The 21,399-nt window shown below is 37.5% G+C and overlaps 1 protein-coding gene and 1 long non-coding RNA gene across 2 annotated transcripts in view; one reads left to right on the forward strand and one right to left on the reverse strand.

The window, feature by feature from the left end:
• twin (CCR4-NOT transcription complex subunit 6-like twin) overlaps nt 1–21,399 on the forward strand; it is a 478,069-nt gene that overhangs the window by 260,896 nt on the left and 195,774 nt on the right. The window lies entirely within an intron of this gene.
• On the reverse strand, nt 17,405–18,418 carry LOC149417851 (uncharacterized). The gene is made up of 3 exons (XR_016303107.1): nt 18,386–18,418; nt 17,848–18,069; nt 17,405–17,755 (listed from the first exon to the last, which is right to left on the reverse strand). It is a non-coding gene; the product is annotated as an uncharacterized LOC149417851 (long non-coding RNA).

Below are 21,399 nucleotides of genomic sequence, written 5' to 3' on the forward strand. Positions count from 1 at the left end.
CGGACGGTTCGCGCAAACCGCGTGTTATATGTGTTATAACATGAGGTATTTTGGGAAAACCATACATATTTGGTTTTGTGGAAAGTCACCATGTCTGTGTGTATGACGTTTTGGTACCCTGCCCTATTTGGCGCTCTTGTACATATTTATTAATTTCTATATAAAAAAATATACACATTTTTTATGTGAAACCGCGCAAGAGTTCCAACTGCTCCTAACCGTCTTGACCCAATTTGTGGAATAACACAAATTAATCAAATCAAATTTATTTGCACACACCTCCAGCTTGCTAGTCGAAAGATTTACCCCTCGATCACGGAGGCCGTCAAATAAATGCTTACTAATTACGATACGTACAAAGTTTTTGGTCAACATAACTAATAAGTATATTGAGAACTTGAAAAAAATAGTAAAAAGCTTCTTATAAATAGCACCCCCCATACAAACACGCTTAACTTTTTCTAGTATCTACTTTATTTATTTACGCCCTAATGGGCTTTTACAAAAGTAGTTAACAAGTAATACAGTTGTGTTACATAGTTTACAATAAATTATTATTTTTGATTAATTAAGGTAAATTCAAATTAATAGTGTGGATTACGGAAAGCTAAATATGTATTAAGGTACATATATAAAAACAAAAGTGTATTCACTACGGAGTTGTGAATTCATACATCTCAGTAAAATGATTGAAAAGATTTCGTTTTATAACTAATACGGAATCTTTAAGCATGTCTACAATATTCCCAAATTTATTGCCAAAATGATTAAATCAAATCAATTAATCAAAGGACGAAATCCATAAATGGTTTTATTTTGGCTGTATAATACTTATGTACAAACTGATATAAATGTAAACTGTCGATTCCTGAAAATTAATAAATAAATAAATATGCAATTAATTATACTCTGTTTCTGTATTTACATTTTTATAATATATAAATAAACGTAATAATATTTCTTTAAATATTATTTGAATCAATTATATTATATTTTTGAATAAATTAAATTTTTTGAAAACAAATTAACGAGTTCATCTAGTTTATGAGTGCCAGTGTAACGTTAAGGCCACATAGTTAGCGTTCCAAGGTTGTTTGAAAGGGAAATACGTAAATACAAATGTTAGAGGGAGCGCGCTAATATTTAAAAACTATTATATTTAAGCGAAAATGGTGATAATGTTTTATAAAACACGACTTTTGAATTGGAGCGAAAATCTCTCGACAAATGCTGTAGTTGCATTTAAAGATATACTGTGATTTTTTTCATGCCTGTAACATTAATTAACAGAACAAAACGTGTTTTTTAAATTTTGGAGCTTACTTTGCGATTTTATTCTATCGAGGAAATTTCTTATAATTAACGTTTCGGCATAACAAACGTATAGATATTATCTTCAAAAATAAATATATTTTTTGGAAAACTTAAGGAGTTTACAAGAAACTTTTTATAAATCAGTAGAAATTGGGTATTCGGGGGCTTAAGTCAACGGCGCTAAAGCTCCTCGGCGCAAACTGAGAGTCGAAAGGTTTGATAAACCCCGCTTTTAGATGCTGTATTCCGTGCTGTAAGATGTAAGTATACGAATTATATATTTGCTGAAAATAATGTAACATGGCCGTGCCGGGATGAAAGCTGTTTATTATTATGTGTTAAGATAATTCGAACGAATTCTGAAATAACACGCTTCATGGAAGCCGCGGGACTTGTAAGCAATCGGGCGTGGTCACTGGTCACTGGTCGTGGTGCACTCGTGAATGGCGTACAACAGGTAGAACCTTACTACTGAGAGATACGTCCGACGCTAAAATATTCAATATTGTTAAGTCGTTTTAAATTTCTAATGTCTTTCAACTAAAATGTTCGTAGCATTTTAGCTCTAACATGTTAGGGTAAAGTAGGTGTCTACTCTTTTTTGTGTATTATTTAAGTTCACGGAAGGCACGGCAATATATAATATTATGGTCCAACCGCTAACATTTATGAAATGTTGTAAGTTATCAATTTGGGAGGCGGATATGAGTGCCGCCACCCCGGGAACTATTTATTATATAACCAACACCCTTACTCACCCCAAGTGAGTCGCTAAATTTGGTGACTTAGCAAGGGTGCCCGGGTTCATGGGATGAAGTTTGTCTAGGTCTTTGCGGCTGATGAGTTTGCCCTGCTACTGCGTGGCCGTTCGGATCGGTAGAGACTGGTTTCGGGAGACCTTTTGACCTTTCCACCCGTTCTCTCCACCCATCGCCTTGCCCTCAGTGTGAGGGATGGATTCATACATCAGTCACTCCTGGACACATTGACCCCAGATTCCTACCCACCCCTCAAAACCTTTTCCTTCCCAGAACTTCCTCCCTTTCCTTTCCTTAAAAGGCTCTCCACACAGCGTCTTCTAAGATTTTATAGGCCCTGAGGGAAATTATTTTCCGATTATTAAATGATGCCGTTTTATGCATATAGTCCTGAAGATCAGAAAAATAATGCCCCCCAGCAGGCGATACATCGATGAAGGCGATTTCTGAAGTTTTCGGCCGCATTTTCGCATACTCGCGTATCTCGGCAGGTATGGCCGCGATTTCCCCCCGAATTCGATCCAGATGTGAGGCCGATTTTAAAAACATTTTTCTTCAGATTGGCCCCACAGGAAGAAGGCTTTCTTGAAAAAAACGTAATTTTTCAAGAAGTATGCCGACGGCGAAGCCCCAGTGTTGTCCGGACCAAATTATTATAACGACTAAAAACGACACGACCCTCCCGACACAGATTCCTACCCCCACTACACCGGATGTACCGGACCTTCATAACTGCACTGTTTGTTTTGCTGCACCTTGTACTTCAAATGCATGGAAAAAATCATTTAGGTCAAAATTTTGTTTGTTTTTTTTTAAATTAATTTCTTTACATGATTCGTTTTTCTTAGGGTAGGTACAGATTTTTTAGCATTTATGGACTGCACGTCACTGCTACTGACGTGGGTAAGAAAAGGAAATGCTTGGAATTCTGGGCAGGGTTCTCTAATCGGGTCAGATGAGGTCTCGACAGACCGTATAATTACGGACCTGTTCACTACGTCAACTGCGTTAGATCTCACGCCATAGTAGCGCCTCTAATTGGCAGGAGGTAAAGGAAGATTTTCGTTGGCAGGACTATACAGGGTTTTCCAATAAGAGGTGTTATTTTGAATAGCCCGCTATTTCGGTAGATGTTACTTTTAAAGCTGTCATTTTTTGACATTTGACAAGTAGAAACTACGCCATTAATAAAAATGGAACGATACACGCTTCAACAACGCATTGAAATTATTAAAATTCACTTGAGTGAATCAAATGCAAATCATCTTGAGTGATGAGGCCCATTTCCACCTCGGTGGCTTCGTCAACAAGCAAAATTGTCGCATCTCTGGCTCGGAAAACCCAAGAGTTATTGTTGAAAAGCCTCTCTATCCTCAACGTGTGACTGTTTGGTGCTGTTTATGGTCCGGCGGAGTCATTGGACCTTACTTTTTCAAAATGAGGCTGGAGCAACAGTTACGGTGAATGGATTGAGCTATCGAGAGATGATTAATGATTTTCATGGCCGGAATTGGATAGTATTGATCTGGACAACGTTTATTTTCAACAAGACGGCGCTACGTGCCACACAAGCAACGAAAACATTGATCTTTTACGATTTAATATCAAAATAACACCTCTTATTGAAAAACCCTGTACTATTCAAGTTAGTGGTAGTTGCTCAAGCCAGCAATGAAAATACTACAATGCTGAGATTGGAGCGGCCCGCCTTCGCGTTATTACGGTGTCGATGTGATTTTGGGCGAGATTAATATGAATTATCCAGATTTTGTAATTAATTGTGAAAATTTATAAATTGATCAATTGGAAATCTTAAATTTTCGGAACCTCAAACAGTTACGCACGATTCGCTTGGGCCGGGCAATGTTTAATGCTTAGTAAGGTAGTCTGCAATATGAATTTATCTGTGCTTGAAATGGTGATTGGTAATGGACATAATTGCATTTTCGTGACGCCCGCCCCAACTTCTTAGAAAAATATGAAAATTCCTCGTTGGCTTTCAAACAATCGATACTTTTTGCCCTTTTCGTCAATCAATCGGAGCGAATGTTTTTTTTTAAAAATATATTTTTTTTAACTTTGTTATAAACCACTTTATTTGAGTTATATATTATGTAGGTCGACCAGTCGACGGTCAGAGGACAATGGAAATATAACTGTGTAAAACTGAAAGAAAGTTTAAAATTTCATTTTTATAATGTCAAGCCACAAAGTTTTTGCTTTCTTCGATGATTTTTTTTTTACATTAACTCCAAACTGGAGTGGAGGCGTAGAGGAAAATATTTTTTCTCAGGGCCTGTCATCTTTAGGAATGCTATGCGAAGAGTCTTTTCAGTGAAATTCTGGGAAGGAAAAGTATGAAGGGTGGGTAGGAGTCTGGGACTCAGTGTGTCCAGGAGTGACGATGTATGAATCCATCCCCCTACTGCGATGTCAGGCGATGGGTCGAGAGAATCCGGCTGGAGAGTTCTGTGTGGAGTTAATATTAAAAAAAAATCAAAATTGAGCTCAATCTCGATGCAACCAATGGGCGTAAGTTTGAATTTTGTATGTGAAACATCTTTTTGTTCGCCTAGGGGGGATGAAATCGACTTTTGCGTAGAAAGAGTGGCAAGACGCTCATGCCTCTTCGGGGTCGTCTCATCGAAGAGCAAACTTTGGGAGTTGTCTCGTTTCCATAGAACTATTCCCAAATATTTTTCTTGATTCCAAAGTAAAATTTGTTGTTGTGCAGTAAGGCTTTCTTCAATATCCATATTTTCACAAAAATCATCAATATTTTTTCTAGTAAATTGTAGTATTTCTTGTTGAAAAATGATTCGTTTACGGTATATCTGACGATTCTATTTAACCACATTGTATAAATGTATGTATTTTTGATTTGTAAATATTGTTTATATTTTAATAATAATAAAACAATGATTTTGCCCTCTCTTTTTGACTTTCATTTTCATTTCCTTCAATAAAAATCATTCTTTAAATCCCCTTTACAGTTTCACTACTCTCAGTTTCAATACCGATCAAACAGAAGACTCTAAATTAGCGAACCTCGTGATCAACTCCTAGCCCGGGCACTGATACCGTATAATAGTATTTATTATACCTACTTGTATGGACAAGTACAAATTCACGCTCGTTTATTCTCTCCTGCTCCTCTCCGGGTCTCGACCGTCGTGAAATGTCGGATCAGAAGCGAAACCTTTGAACTCGAAACGTAATAATAAACTTTCCAGAAGGTAGTATAATAGGGAACCGCGAGCGAAACTTATTAAAGCCTCTGCTATATTATAATGGGTGTGGTTTTAATAATTGTTCAAAATAATACAACATCGTCCCTCTTCCGGCAGAAAACTTTGACGGCGCACTTCATTGTTTCGTATTCTACACGACTGGTACGAATGCAGTTCCGAAGAGTTGTTTCTGCGGGGTTAAGTTGCCATGTTGACCTTTTCTCCACCACCTGAGTTGATTTTATTTTTATTATATTCATATTATGTATGTTTTCCTTTTTTCAGCCTTAAATTTTCTGGAGTATATTTCTATATTATTATATTTCTTTCATTAATTTGTCTACCTTCATCCATCAGTGATGATCTCTACCGTAGAATAAACAGGAACACAAAAAATACCTTGTGCACGTGTTTCGTGATCCAAATATTTGACCAATCGGGTGTTAAATGCTTTAGTATCAAAAGGTACCAATCAGTGTCTACGTTTGTTTACTTTAAAGTTTTTGCACTTGCCAGTTTTCTACTTTATTCTTTGATCCTGTACAAGTACTAATTCATCTTCCGTACTACTATTTCCGGCCGTGCGACACTCGAGGATTTAGATTCTTTCCATATAAATGTAGTTTCCTAACAAAACTATTGAGAAAAAACTTGAGAGCGCCCTGGAAGAGTAACCCCTGTTTCTTAAAAAAGGGCCGGAAATCGCTGGGTCACTTCGACTGCCCTGTTAGCATAGATAGAGCATCACAATTCAACACACTTCAACATAATTTTGAATAGTGATAAATAATTTAATGGAACAGAGTTCGTTCTTTACCTTTTCAAACACAATGGGAGAGAGCAACATTGATCTAACTCTTTGCTCTGGATCAGTTGCGGCCAGGATATCTAAATGGAGGGTCCATGAATGCGCAATAGTCTCGGATCATAGATTAATCACATTTACAATAGGTGTTAAGAAAACTGAAACTCCGAGATCCTCCTGGAATTTCAACACCTCTAGGGCGAATTGGGATAACTTTGAGGAGGCGCTACGAGATACATTAAGGGATTTTCATCACGTAGCAGCTAGTGATCCGGACAATTTGGGGAACTTTTTCAATTCTGCCGTTGTATCTGCGGCTGATTCCTCTCTGGGCAGATCAAACCCAAAGACGAAAATTAGAACGCCGTGGTGGTCACCTGAGCTGACTTCGCTAAAGGGGGCCTATAAAGGAGCCTATAGGGCCTTGGGACTGTCCAGGAGGGGATGCTGTACGGAGGAGGAGACAGCTACCCTTCAGGCAGCTCTCAGGAGATCCAGGGCAACTTTCAAACAGGCGGTTCTCCTTGCGAAACGAGCTGCTTGGCATGACTGGGTTAATAATGTGGGAAACGCCAACCCGTGGGAAATCCACAGCGCAATTGAAAAATCCGGGAAAGGATCGGATCGGTTTTTGTCTAGTCTCATTGGGATCACAGAAGGTAGGAATGCTGAGACGATAGATGTGGCCTCTACTCTCAATACACTTTTGGGCAAGTTAGTTCCTGTAGAATCAGTAATTGGGGAAAGTGACCACCATAAACAGGTTAGACTCCTGGCACGGCTTCCACCTAGAGACCTCGCCCAAGAGGATAGAGTCATTCCAGTCACTAGAGCAGAAATCGACCAAATAATTAAGGGTTTGGGTCCTAAGAAGGCACCAGGGCATGACAGACTTAATGGCGTGATAGCGAAGCAAGTCTGGATCCACGCTAGGGAGGAGCTCTTCCAAGTGATGGAAACGTGTTTGAGAAGAGGAATTTTCCCTTCTGAATGGAAGAGAGGCGTGCTCAGGGTCATACCAAAGGGGAATGGTAAGCCACTAACTGATGTCAAGGCCTATCGGCCCATCACCTTACTTCCAGTGCTTGGCAAGATCCTGGAAAAACTTATCCGGCATAGGCTACAACAATCACTCTCCCCGTCTAGTGATCTCCAATTTGGCTTCGTCTCCGGTAGATCCACCGTGCACGCCATTTCGTTTGCGCTTAACTGGGTGAAGGTTTGTACAAAGAGGTATGTAGTTGCAATCTTCCTCGATATTACTGGTGCCTTCGACTACGCATGGTGGGACATGATACGTATCAAGGTTAAAAATAGGAACTGCCCAAAAACCCTATTTAAATCAGTAGACAACTATTTATCGGGCCGAACTGTCATTATTTCTCATGGTGACACTGTTATTGAACGCGAGACCGATATGGGGTGTCCTCAAGGCTCCGTCCTAGCTCCTAAATTTTGGAATATAACCTTCGATGACTCCTCTAGGTTACCCTTACCTGAAGGATGTATCATGATCGACTATGCGGATGATAAAATGTATCTTGTCTCTGGGGACAGTAGAAGAGAAGTCGAATGTAAGGCTGGTGAAGGTTTGGACACCCTCCTTAAATGGGGGGAGAGGAATAAAATGACCTTCGCTCCCCAGAAGACTATGGGCCTCCTGATGAAGGGTTCTTTCAATAAGACAAGAAACCCTACCATCCGTATGGGAGACACTAATATCAAATTTGTGGATAACGTTAAATATTTAGGTGTCACTCTAGATCGTTCGTCCTCCTTTCTGGCTCATGTCAAAGATGTATCCTGCAGGGCTCAGTCGCTGTTTCTGAAGCTTCGAAGAATCTCCACGGCAGAGTGGGGACTTCGCAGACCGGCTTTGCACGCTCTCTACAAGGGGGTATATGTTGCGCAAGTCGCATATGCCGCCTCTGTTTGGGAGCATCGCCTGGATAACTGTTTAATACTTCTTGCTCTCACTAGGGGTCAGCGCACTCCCCTGCTGGCACTATCTGGGGCATATCGAACCGTTGCTTCGGACGCTTTGCCAATTTTGGCTGGTATATTACCAATCGATCTAGAAATTAGGGAGGTGTTAACGAAGCAGCGATTAATCCGTGGATCCCCGGCCAACCACCTTGGTGTCGTCCTGACACCGGGTGGACCAGGAACTCTCCCAGGACTGCTCCGAACGATGAGGGACCTGTCGCTCAAAGAGTGGCAGGTCCGTTGGGATAGGTCGAGCAAGGGAAGATGGACCTTCTCCTTCTTCCCTTCAGTTAAACTCAGAATAGAAGGGGCCTTCCTCAAACTGGACCATCACGTTACGCAGCTCCTTTCAGGACATGGGGAATTCAGGGGAAGGCTTCACAGCCTTGCCCTGTCCACCCACCCCAATTGCGCTTGTGGCAATAATTACCAGTCGGCCGAGCACATTCTGTGGCACTGTGAGATTTTGAAGGATGCCAGAGACGAAATGATAGACGGTCTGAATGTCCCCATTAGACCGGTGTGGAACACCGATCTTGTTTCTAACAGTGTGAATTTCGAATGTTTGAGGAAGTTTACTAGGATCTGGGTTGAGAGATGGCCTGTGCTTAGAGTCGTTGACTAGTGTAATAATTGGGAACCCCCGGTGTACTGCTCCTGCTCCATGACTTATTATTTTACAACTCTTTCATTATTGTATATGCTATTCTGTTTTTCTTATTTTATTATTCTTATCTTATTTCTTTTTTTTTACTGTACCAGCTGTTGCAGATGATTTCCATTCGTTTATATTTTGTTTTTTTTTTTTTTAATTAACTTGTCTTGTACTTTTTAATTCTTATTTTCTGTTTTCTTTTCATATGTTTCTTTTTCCCTATCTAAGGTTAACACACTGTTTTTCTTTTTACAGACACTGTAAGCACTCTTATATATCTGTGTTTCATAATTTGATTATCTCTCTTACTTTATTTTGTTATCTTATTCAATACTTACTGTCCTCTTTACAGACCATGCAGATCTTATTTTTTACACCTTTACTTTTGTTTTTACTTATTTACCGTTGCCCTTATGTGGCACTTTTTGGATTGATTATTGTTTTTCATTTTTCCTCTTATTTTCTCTTCTTTTTACATGTATTTTTTCCGGTTCTCTTTTCTTTTTTTTTTAGTAACAGCAACGAGTTTACAGGCGAGAACTGAACTCCGTTGTCTGTTTTGTTTTGTTTATTTTCCCCATTAGGGGTTGGATAACGGGCCTCGTCCCCGCATGCACGGCTGGAGCTTCTTATTATTCTTTCTTACCGGGGGACTCCGCCAATCACCTGCGCCACCCCTGATGAGCGTTGGTGGTCAGAGGGGTGACTGTGCGGGCTGGGGTAACCTCCACCCTGCCTCCGACCTCCTGACGCTTCTTTCCCCTAGGTTCTTTAGGGTTTTATCCCTCTTTTTCCAATACTTATCTTCAGGGCACCACCGGGTGGTCGGCTAAGGGGTGTGGAAGTCCTGACCTGCACCAGTCGCCCCAACCACCACCAATTTCTCAACAGGACTGCCAGTCGTGGTTCGGCGAAACTCCCCCTTCACTCTATTGTTTATTTTACTTTTATGTGTTTACAGGTACTGGAGTGTGGGTCCCCTCCACCAACTATCTGCCTGACACTTAATCTTGATTTTTTTGTTGTTTATTTTTCTGTGTTGTCCTTAGTTTAGTACTTGTAAGCGCTTGCATACCGCTTCATAACACCGTATGCGGGGACTTTGAAGGCCTAGCTTCATTTATATAAATTGTAGAGCCTTTTATTCAAAAAAATTAGATTCATGCGAGAGCTCCGAAGGGGTGACCATAAGTCACCTATACCGGGGTGGGACAGGGTGGGTGTACCTTCAAAGTGATAAATAATCATGAAAACATAACTAGGTTACGTTAGGTTAGGTTTATAACACAGATTTTTTTCTTCACTTTTAATAACTTTTTATCACAAAGTGTGTTGAATTGCAACTGTCTATGTTGCCATGGAACCGATAAAAGATACAAGCATACGATTTAAGAACAATGTGCATTTACATTTCTTTAGTAGTGTTGTTTTGATGAAAAGCGAGAATGCACGCAATGCATGCAGCGCAATGTGAGAAGAAGGCTAATAAGGATGAATGTTGCATCGTAAACATCATTTGTCGATGGAAAACATCGCAAACACTGTCCCCTTGAAAAAAGGAAGAACGATTTTGGCACCCCTTAATTAGAGGACTTGGTGGTGTGGAAGATAAAGAGAACGAATCGTTATTTGAAAATCAATCGGTAATATGACTAAACATAGCTGAATCAATTTATAGGTAGGTACTCTATCGCTTGTCTGAATTCTCCATAATACACTTCCAATTTTGAAAATGGGAATTATTTTCTTTAAAAATGGCACTTAAATTCAAAGCAAAAGTTTTTAATTCATTGAACGAGACTTACACACAGACAGACGGAGTCACAATCGAAATTCGTATATTTTCAATAATACGATAACGACCAACCATTCAGTATATAAAAAAAGTATAATGGGTTATCGGAAAAGTAGGTATACCCAGTATACCCAAGAGAATATTTTTTATTTTTCCTCGAAAATAATTCTAGTTTTTTTGGTCTGTTTATAGTTTAGGAGGTAGTTTTAGGGCGTGTTACTTAGAATGCGCCTTCTGCAACATATTATCTGAAGTGTGTTATGGTTCAACCTTCCATATAATATAATTCAGTACTTCGTGTAATCTATTTTCCATTACGTCCGTTTAACGATAGGGTTCCGCCTCCACGGTGGTGTTAACAGCTCGCCACAAAATATTTATGTTACAAATTTACTATGTTTACTGCCGTAACGAGCTACTTGAGGGTTTCTATCGACAGATATTAAACTAGAATGGCCTTACCGGCAATCCAGTGGCTTTCACCAAACCTAACTGATTGAAAGTTATGTTACGCAAGAATATATATTAAAATGTTGTGTTTCTGAGTTTACGCAATAAAAATGTGATCAAAAAATGTGTTTTACATATCATTCATTCTTCGTCCATGGCGTAAAAACGACACTGTGATAGTTCAACGCTAAGCGGGTGTCAATTCATTCAAATTCAATTTTTAGATGGCTTGACTCTTGAAGTTTAGTTTGCCGATCAGCGAAAATAACTCTCAGTCGCTTTGCGATTCTCAGTTTGTGCGTTGGTGCTCTACAATCGCTTATGTTGATTGATAAAACTGTCAACTGTGTAAATCTATTAGTATTTAAACAAGGCTGTTAACTTATCAGGTCAATTGGGTATTTACCAAATATAAATACCGTTAAAAATGTGCGGAAGATTTTAAGTTTATTTTTCTGATTCTGATTCTTATCATTGTACTAAAAATGTGTAATTTAAATATATTATTTTCATTCATAATTATTGATTTGGAAAAACCGCACATCCCGAAACGGTTCCGTCTGGCTACAATGTCATTATGATATGGAAAACGCACCTGACTGGGAAGACGGCCGTCACAGTCGTTTTGGCTGCAAAGCGAAAATGACACATTTTAAATCGTTATAAAATATTATAAAAATACCTTCGTTGTCGTAATTTTCCTTATTTTTTTTCCAGTTTAAAAAAAACAGTGAAAATACCCTATTGTCCTCCAGTCATCTGGCCCTTAGTTAATACCCCCTAACTAGTTGTTTAGCAGTTTGATATAATATTTTTATTTGATAATACACGATTATGTAGACTACCTTTACCCCCTTATTAGCAATCGCTTACTCACTCCCTCACTTTGCTTCACAATCATTACTGCCAACTATAAAATTCTAACGTCAGAGTGTTGTTAATCGATGAAAGCATTACTATAAATTATCCAATCAATTTTTCAAAATAGCTCAGTGGCACTAATTCAACAACTTATTCTTAGGTAGCCCATCGTGCCTTTTCTATTTCAGTCACTCTGCGCTAATGGCGTCTCCGGTGGCGTTGCATTTACACGCGGAATGGGCATTGAAATCCTATGCAGATCTCTCCCTGCCGCAGCATCCCGGGATGATATTCGCTAGAGGAATGTGGAATCTTAAGTGGATTGAAGTCCTATGTCCTGGCTCTCGCAAATATGCTCTTAACCGCCATTGCCGAGAGAACGTATTCTGCAATCTGTTATAATGTGAGAACACTCCTTAATGACGTGTGTATTTAATTAATATTGCGTATCCTACTGACAGTTTATGTTTTTTTTATTAATTTGCTTAGTTCTTGTTTATATGGTTTTATAAAATTACGATAACTCTTTTGCTCAATACTCCAATAATTCTATGGAGCAATTAAAATTTGCACACCCTTTAAAACATGTTCTTGTTTTATTTCGTCAAAGCAAACACTTTTTGGTGTGACATTATAAATTAAAAGATAAAACAGAGATACGGAATGGAAATTAATCCGGTGTTCTGGAATTTTTTTTGCTTCTTTATAATAATCATAGACCCGTGAAAATTCACAGGATGTTATAATTATTGCATTTATTAAAGAATATATCACATCTTATATGATTAGAGATTTTCAGGGCTAAAAGTATTGTAATGATTTATTTTGGGGTATTATGCCTTGTTGCGCTACCTCCTTTAGCCAACATTTCGAACAGCATTACAGTGTCCATCATCAGGGCAGATGTATAAAAATTGTGGTGAAGTGTGTGCTTTTTATGTAGATATGATACCGTTTCGCCAACTCCATTCATCTAAGACTCTTTAGAACTAGCTGGTAATACATTATGAACTCACTTATCTGGAGTCCTTTTTTCTTTTTGCATATTTAAAATGGTTCCATGATAACTAAACACAATGACAACGACCTTTAAGAGGTGATATAGTCATAAAAAAATTTACCTAGATTTTGTTTCATCAATGTTCACTTATATTTGTACAGCGCCCTTGAGGTGATTTCACACAAAAACGGCGCTATATAAATCATCCAAATTTTTTTTTTTTTAAAGGTATGTTGAGTTGTCACTGTGTTGAGTTGTCCATTTACCATTTACAATGTGTCAGTGAACATAATATCTCTGTTGCGTATATACATTTTATATAGGTATGTCTTAGCTCTCAATGATTTCATTATTAGCGTTTAATTGTAAAAGCTCAGTTGGGCGTAAGAAAACAAAGAACATTGTCGAAATGATAAAACGCAAAATTACGAGAAAAAAAAAATTGATGGTGAATAGTTTCACGGAAATTGAATTTATTTATAGGCACATTCGTAATATATCCCAAAGGTCTACCTTTTAGTAATAATAGTTCTATTGATACAAAATTAGCCATTATGATTTGATTCGTTTCGATTAAAACAACGATTTTAACATCTGACAGGAATTCATCGAACCTATGTGCCAAATATGGAAGACTCCCCTTAAATTCTATTGACTTTGCTGAATTACTTTTCTCATAGTTTTAATTCTCCGAGAATCCAATAAACACTTAATCGATCGAACGATTGTCCTTAATGAACTATTAATTATTTAAATGTCTGCAGAATCTCTTCTCCCTTCAACCGAAAGCTTGCCTACCTATAAAGGTAATTCAATTGTTGGTGTGGATGGGATTCAATTTAATGTCAAACCGGTTTTTGATTATTCCCAACAATCGAACTGGTCCACTTGTTGGATGCGTAACCAGATAATGTATGTCAATTAAAATCTTCACATTAGTCTATAATTTATTATAATGAATTCCCTAACAGACATAAATATAACTTTTTTTGATATTTTTCGTGTTGTACTCAAAATGCTTCTCTTTACTATTTAATCATTTATACGAGCTTCTAGTAAGAAAGACATTTTTTATGAAAGCTCACATGTCTCACAGTCGTGGGTAATGTTGTGAGATATCTTGGATTACAACACCCAGGATAAAATCTTTATCGGTCACATTACACATAAAAATTAAAGTTTATTATTAACCTGTTATTTTAGTGATAGTGTATCATAATTCACTTTACTTTAGACCTCTCATTAAAAAGCCCTTAACACCTGCATCGTCGTGAAATTCTACTTACAGTGGAGTTCAGCTGGGTAGGGTGCATCCATTACAGACTGCAGCGGTCTTATTCCAATTACGTTATAAACAACATGCAGCCGCGTTACGACGCAATACTGTACTATAAATTTCCATAAAATAGAACGGGTCCCGCGTGCCTTCGCAATAGGTTGAGGGTTATTTTTTTTATCGAGATGTTCTGAATAAGTCCCCTGAAACTTAATGCTGGCAACACTCGTAAAAGGAAGCTATTGGGAAAGCAAATATTCGAAGGGGAAACGGAGCTTTTCAAACCATTATCGCATGTGGCAGCTTTAAGTGGGCAGTAGTTGTGTCCTACGCAGCCCTAAATATGGATATTCTGAATTCATGCTTGTTTTAGTAGCAGCTACTTGAATCGTTCCGGTAGTCACATGTTTTATCGATGGTAAATAATTTAAGGTATTTGTATGACAGTTGCGCGTGCAGTCTGACGCTTTGTACGGGGTGTTGAAAATTGCAAAAGCTTGGAAAAGTTTCGAAAAACTTTGATATCGTTGAAAATGAATTTTGATATTTTCATTGATATTTCTCGTGGCTTCGTGGATTTAAAGTGTTTAGATAACATTCTTTTTTCATTATAAATTAAACCTTTTAGTTTTTTTGTAATACCGTTGACTAATTTATAGTAAATTCATATTCTTCTCTGATTTTAGTATCATCTATTTTTTTTATAAGCATGCAAAAGATTTCATTTATACCAACCAAATTATTGTTAATGTTTTTGAATATAATTTGTTTAAATGAAATTACTTTCGGGAATTCTTTTTTATGCTAAATTAAACCTGACTTAACCTAACCTCACCATCATGTTTATTGAAAATTCAATTTCATATTAAGCGTGCTTGCATGATCTTCTACAGCTTATTTAATTCTCAAATCTCAAAGCTCACTTTTTACGAATTTTAAATGATAAAAGTTATGATAATAGTATTATTTTACACGTTAATGATGACACGCTCTTGAGTATTTTTACACATGGTGTTTGGTTGTTAATTTTTTGAGGTTCATGATTAATGTTATTGCAACAACATGTATCCACTTCACTCCGTAGGTCGGATGAAATATGATAATATTTCAGCCGACATTTGCGTTGCATATTTCTTATCTTCCCGGGCGGCTAATTAATGTCCATTCTGTTGCAACTCCCAGATACTGGTAGTGACTGGTTCCCACGTTGTTTCCACATTTGACCGCAACATGGGAGATATTGTATCACTATCCATTTCGTCATGATGAATTCGCATGCAATTCTAACCACGTTCATGACGGCTGAGCGAAAAATAATTGAATATTATGCAAATCATTCGGTCGTATGTCAGCCTTATCCAGATCACATTTGAAGTTCATAGTCGGGGAAATGCATGAATATCAGGCAATCATACCTATCAATAACGGTAATACTGTCAAAATACGTTTTACGCTTTCCGCGGAAATTCAGGTTCTTGTAATGCCACGGAGGTCATAAATGTAAACCCAGACATGGCATATACATACATGGCATATATTAAGGGCCATTTGTGTCACAAAACTTGAACAATTCATCAAATTACATAGTTAATATTCGAGTTATGTTATAATACACAGAATTTCAACATTAACTTTGAAATTTGATGAATTGTTCAAGTTCTGTGAAACTGGCCCAAGTATTTTTCACATCACTCTGGTAAAGCCCCATTCAGAATCAAAAACTTGCTGTCATTTGTGTCTAGAGCTGAATTGCCATGTCACTGCCCCTTTCTCCTTTTCCTACCTCATCCCCCTTCGGGATCCCGATCGCTTCTGGCAATGGTCGTTTGGGGTTAAATACAAACCATCAAATCTTGTTTCAATTTTAGCCAGTTTTGTGCCTCGAATAATCGTGGTAAACAATAAAATTTACTGGATTTGTGTTTCTTAGATTTTATTTTATTTTTTACTGAAAAACTTTATTTTACTCCGTTTAAATAAGCTCTACGAAATACATCATGTCTTTCACGCCATTCGTAACCAATTTAATCTATTTTAGAATCGCGAAATGCCATTACATTAATAAGTATTCCATGTTAAATCGGTTTCTTTACATCTCTACGTGTTCCTGTCTTCTCCGGCGGAATCCTCCCATAATACGACCACATAAAGCAGTCTCCCTTATCTAGACCTGCGTGTGCTTTTCAATCCACTCCGATCATGGATAGTGTGATATTATCCATAAAGTCAGAAGTTTATATCATTATTCCTTCTTCCTCCCCTCTCTCCTTTCCTTATTATGTTCCTGGCTACCTTAATAATATACTGAGAGATCCGTAAACTTGTACCTCTTTTTCACAAACGAGGTTTGCCACGAAAATATATTTTACATATCTATCCGTATCAGCGGAGGTATCATCAGATCCACTTTAACTTCTCCCTCTTTCTCATAAACGGGGGATATATCGGAAAGAGGGGCTACAACGGATCTTATGACACATTCACATGCTCCAGAGGGATTCATTGTATTACCCACCTCTTTCCCATATACGAGGCATGTCACGGAAAGTGAGGTTACAACAACATATACCTCATGTTGATCATGTTGTAAAAAGGTATCAACAGATTCGTTGTAACCTCTCGTTATATTACACGCATCGTTTATGAGTAATAGCGGAAGGTTGCGGCGGTGCTATCAGCGGTACACCTTTATTTGTGTGTACTTTCATTCCTATGTAGTAAGCAGCGTAGAGTCACGTGGGGTAACCGTGCGCAATTTTTACATTGGGATTTTTGTATTAAAAAGCTTTAGGTATTTTACTCAATTTTTTCGTTTATTAATATGATCGATTGTTAAGGCATCTCAAACAACCATAAAAACCTCATATGGTTCATAAATCAAACAGTTATATAAAAAAGTTTACATGCATGTCGATTGCGTATACTTACCCCGTGTGCGGGGTAAGTATACGCATACCGTAGGGTAAGTGTTCGCACTGCGAAGAGTAACCCCCCATTGCAATTATCACACTTAAATTGCCCCTTATCGTAGTCTGTGCAGTTCTCATGCCACCATGCTTTACACAATAGGTACATTCTATCCAATCTTCTGTTGGTGGATCTCGATATTTCTCCTTGCATTGTGGGCAAAAATAGTCCTTAGAAGCCTGTTTTTGTGCGCTCTTTAAACAGTTATGCACGCTGGAATTTCCCGCATTACGCTTTGTGGTGTGACTTTCTTGAAAAGAGGTGGTCGTCTGGTTTCCATAGTTTTAAATATTGGCTTTCGGACGATTTTTGCATCTGCATCTGTCTGCTTCTGCTGAAGTTTCTTTTTATAGGGACTAGAGATAATTATTTCAGACTTGCAAGCATTTTTCAGTTTGCGTAAAACCGCCGAACTTGAACAACGTTAAACCCAATAGCTCTCGCAATACTTGTGGGAGTAGTCTGTCTTAAAGCTAAAACAGGGTTACGTTTTAGAAATCCATACACCCAATCCTTGCCAGCCGTTTTTGTAATGTTGTCAAATCTGTTCTCGATCTTGTTGATTTCAGCATACTCGTAAACAATTTTTCTCATTGTCTGCATAGTCAGGCCGTAGAACATTAAGTCAGTTTTTTTTACAATAATCAACGATTTCGGCCTGAAAATAAATGAATAATTATTAGATCAATAGTTTCACAAAAAAATGACATATGCACGATAAATTGAGTATCTATTTATTTAAAAATCTACTTCTTTATCTGGTGTAAATGTCGGACGATATCTCCAAATTGAAGTTGCTATTAATTTTAGTTTTAGGCGTTTACGCAGAGTGGCTTCACTGATCCCAACAATATCTGCAGCAGCCCGCTGACTCTTCCCCTCTTTCATAAGCCTTTTTGCAGTTTATTTTTGCTCTTGAGTGCAAACCGACCTCTCCGGGTGCTTTCTCACGTACACACGTGGCATATTTCACTGTAAAAAATAACGAGAGTTGAAATATTATGCTATAAAATCAATTTTATCTATCGGGGTAAGTGTTCGCACTCGTCCAACTGCGAACGCTTACCCCAGCACACTTACCCCATCACACCAAAATTCAATAAACTTTAAAAATCAGATTAGTGGTTATCTTTATTAGAATTATCACTTTGCACCCGTCTAACTAACAATATTTCACTAATAATTATCATAGACCACGTCACTCTGACACAGCTGGTTACACAATAGCACACATCGGTAACAGAGATGAAAAATTTAAGAAAAGCCCGAAAAAAAGTAATTTACCTACCAGTTTTTATTGACAAATCAGCATCCACTGTACACATGTCCCGCTTCGGCGCGATCCAGAAGGCTACTGAATTAAGGAACGCGCGGGCGCTTAACAGGCACAATCTTGTCGGAAACATCACTGCGAACACTTACACTCCGCGTACGGTTACCCCACGTGACTCTACCTAGGTTCTTCAATTATGAAGTAACCTAGGCCCAGTATATTGGTAGAAAAAAATACCCGAGTTATGGGGAAATCTGCCTCACCCGCACGTACAAAGTTTTCTTCGATAATGTTATATTATTAAATGCACTTGAAAAATCTGACAGCTTTTTGATTTTCAAAATAACGTAAACCACCATTTTTTATTCGCTCTAGAGAGGAAGAAAAAAATTCTTTATAAATTTATTTTCAAATATACACACGGTCCGATAGGGTTAAGAATAATTCCTGTACGATCAGGGGTTCTAAATCTGTTTGTTGCAATAACGAATTACGTAATCTTCTTTATATTTAGATCTGGTAGATACCTGAATTCGTCACTTATTTCTTATTATAGGCGTGATACTTTTTAAACTGTTAATATGGTTTTTAAACTGACTTTACGATTCACGATGTTTTTGAAAATTCCAGCCAGAAAATGCTGGAAAAATTTCAAGCCTCCAGAGCTCATCATATGATTGTTTTCCCAATCAGATTTATGCTTTATAGTTAAATTAACATGAACTTAAAGCAACGGTTAGTATAAGAGTGGTTAGAAAATATCAACATCCAAACATTTCGCGAACGTCTACAATGTATTGAGTAATTTAACAAACGAGTGGGTAGAGGTGTTCCAAAGTTTGAGAACCTTAGTCTAGATTGTTTTGATTGCATTATTTAAGTTCCTTCGCGTAATTTAGATACTTTGTCATTCATATTTGCGCCTTGAATAAATTATTGATGAACTCAAAATCAATTCGAACAGGTCAATATATTCCATCTACGTACATTGTTATTTCACGAGATAATGATGACAGTTGACTTGCAAACACTAATAATAAACATGATTGGCAAACCAGTCCGTACACAATGTCTAATTAGACCGCCATACCTGTTAGAAAACGCCTCCGAATAGACATTCCCTAGAAGTGAGATTTACACAGATTTGAAATAAAAATAACCCCAATGAGGTTGTCTTGTAATGTTTTTGTAATGAAAATTTATTATCTTTAATGAATTAATAATGACATTAAAATTAGTTTTTAGATATATCAAAAAATAACGAAGTTATGAGCTTTCGAAGTAAACATTGGTAAAATGTATACAGCTATGGCTAAAGTGACAGTAAAATGACCGAATGCTGTAGAAATGGGATCCCTGAGGCGAATGTGGTAAAACCATGTACGATCATGTAGAGATCCGCAAAGAATGCAAGACTATGTAAGCGTAATGAGTAATAAAGGGACGCTCATATGGTTTGGGCATGTAGAGCGAATAAACGAATAAATGAGTGTAAGGACAATATATGACGCAAATGGCAGAAGAAGTCAATCTGCTCGATCAAGATATGGCACGAACAAGCGTACGAGATACTTGAGTTGGGCCATGTCAGGAGTCAGGAGTCAGGATAATAGAAGAGTATGTGTGAAACGATGTACGAATGTGAATGTTGTAAGTGTGTGTGAAGACCGAGTTGTTTGTCGATCCGTTCTCTACCTACCCCTGCCGGGAATCAGTGTAATTTTTAGTTAGTTAAGCAAAACTTGAGCATACTTCGGGCTCACTAGACACGCCCACCACACACTATCGGCCTGTCTCTTCAGTGCCAAGCGTCACCAAGTATGTATTCTACACCACATTCCAACAATTCGATTCCCGAATTTCAGACACCCATTCTCACATGTTATAATTCGCCTATGTATTGTTACGTCCTTTGTCATCAGCGTGCCTATTGTTTTTAGGTAGGTACCTAATTAAATTATAAACAACGGCTGGCAAAACTAAACAATGGGCGATGATTCTGGGTGAGCCTGCTCCGTTATGTGTCAATATATACGGGCATTTTTAAATAATGGAACCGGTTTTTTTGGACGAATTTCACCCGATATTGTATTTTTTTACAGCAGTGTTCGAGTCACGCCTTCCGGTATTGCCGGATTTTATCAATAATTATTTCATTCATAAACCAGACGGACAGACAGGCAGTTTCCGGGAATAAATAATATGTGTTGAATCTTTTTTATTTGTTTTACTCTATTTTCTAATCATTTGTATGATATGAAAGCAGACATAAATAACGTTCTCTGTCATATAATTCCCAATAATTTTTACACCTAACGATTTATTCAGTCTTGTTATTATACTCTTAAAAAATTTAAAAATTATTGGTTACTACAGTAGAATCATTTAAGAGATTTTTGGTTGTGTAGTGGTTTATGCATCGTGGGACTACTTATATATGGGGTATATTTCGATTGATCGTGGAGCTAGTCCAGTCATTGGAAGTTTTGCCCTACAAAAGGTGAAGTATTAGTATACAAATAGAAGTATACAAATATGACAGAAACTAAATGTTTGAATAGAATTGGCTATTTTCACGAACTATGAATAAAAATATATCGAAGAAATAAATACAAAGAAGATAAAGTTTGATTTTCTGAATATGATTATCGTACTAAAAATATTTATTTTTAATATTTTCATTCATAATTAATGAATTCAAAAACGATCTTAAACCGCTCATCCGAAACGGTTCCAACTACCTACAACGTCATTATGACATCAAACGTCATTGTCTTGTAGACGGCTGCCACCAACGTCGCCCGGCATGACGCAACGCCGCTGAATTCACGAATAAAAACTAACATGTTGTTTTGAACATTTTTCTATAATTATTAAAAAAATAGTTATAGAAAATTTATACGGCAATGTAAAAATTAAAAAAAAACACCTTCATTATTGTAGTATTTATCTTAATTTGTTTCGATAGTAAAAAGTCCCTGATAATTCTTTCTTTAAATTTGGAAGTGTTACTTAGTTAAAGCGCAAGC

The sequence above is a fragment of the Hesperophylax consimilis genome, chromosome 14 (genome assembly GCF_061612785.1).
Source record: "Hesperophylax consimilis isolate HC1 chromosome 14, BYU_Hcon_1.0, whole genome shotgun sequence".
Classification (NCBI taxonomy): Eukaryota; Metazoa; Arthropoda; class Insecta; order Trichoptera; family Limnephilidae; genus Hesperophylax; species Hesperophylax consimilis.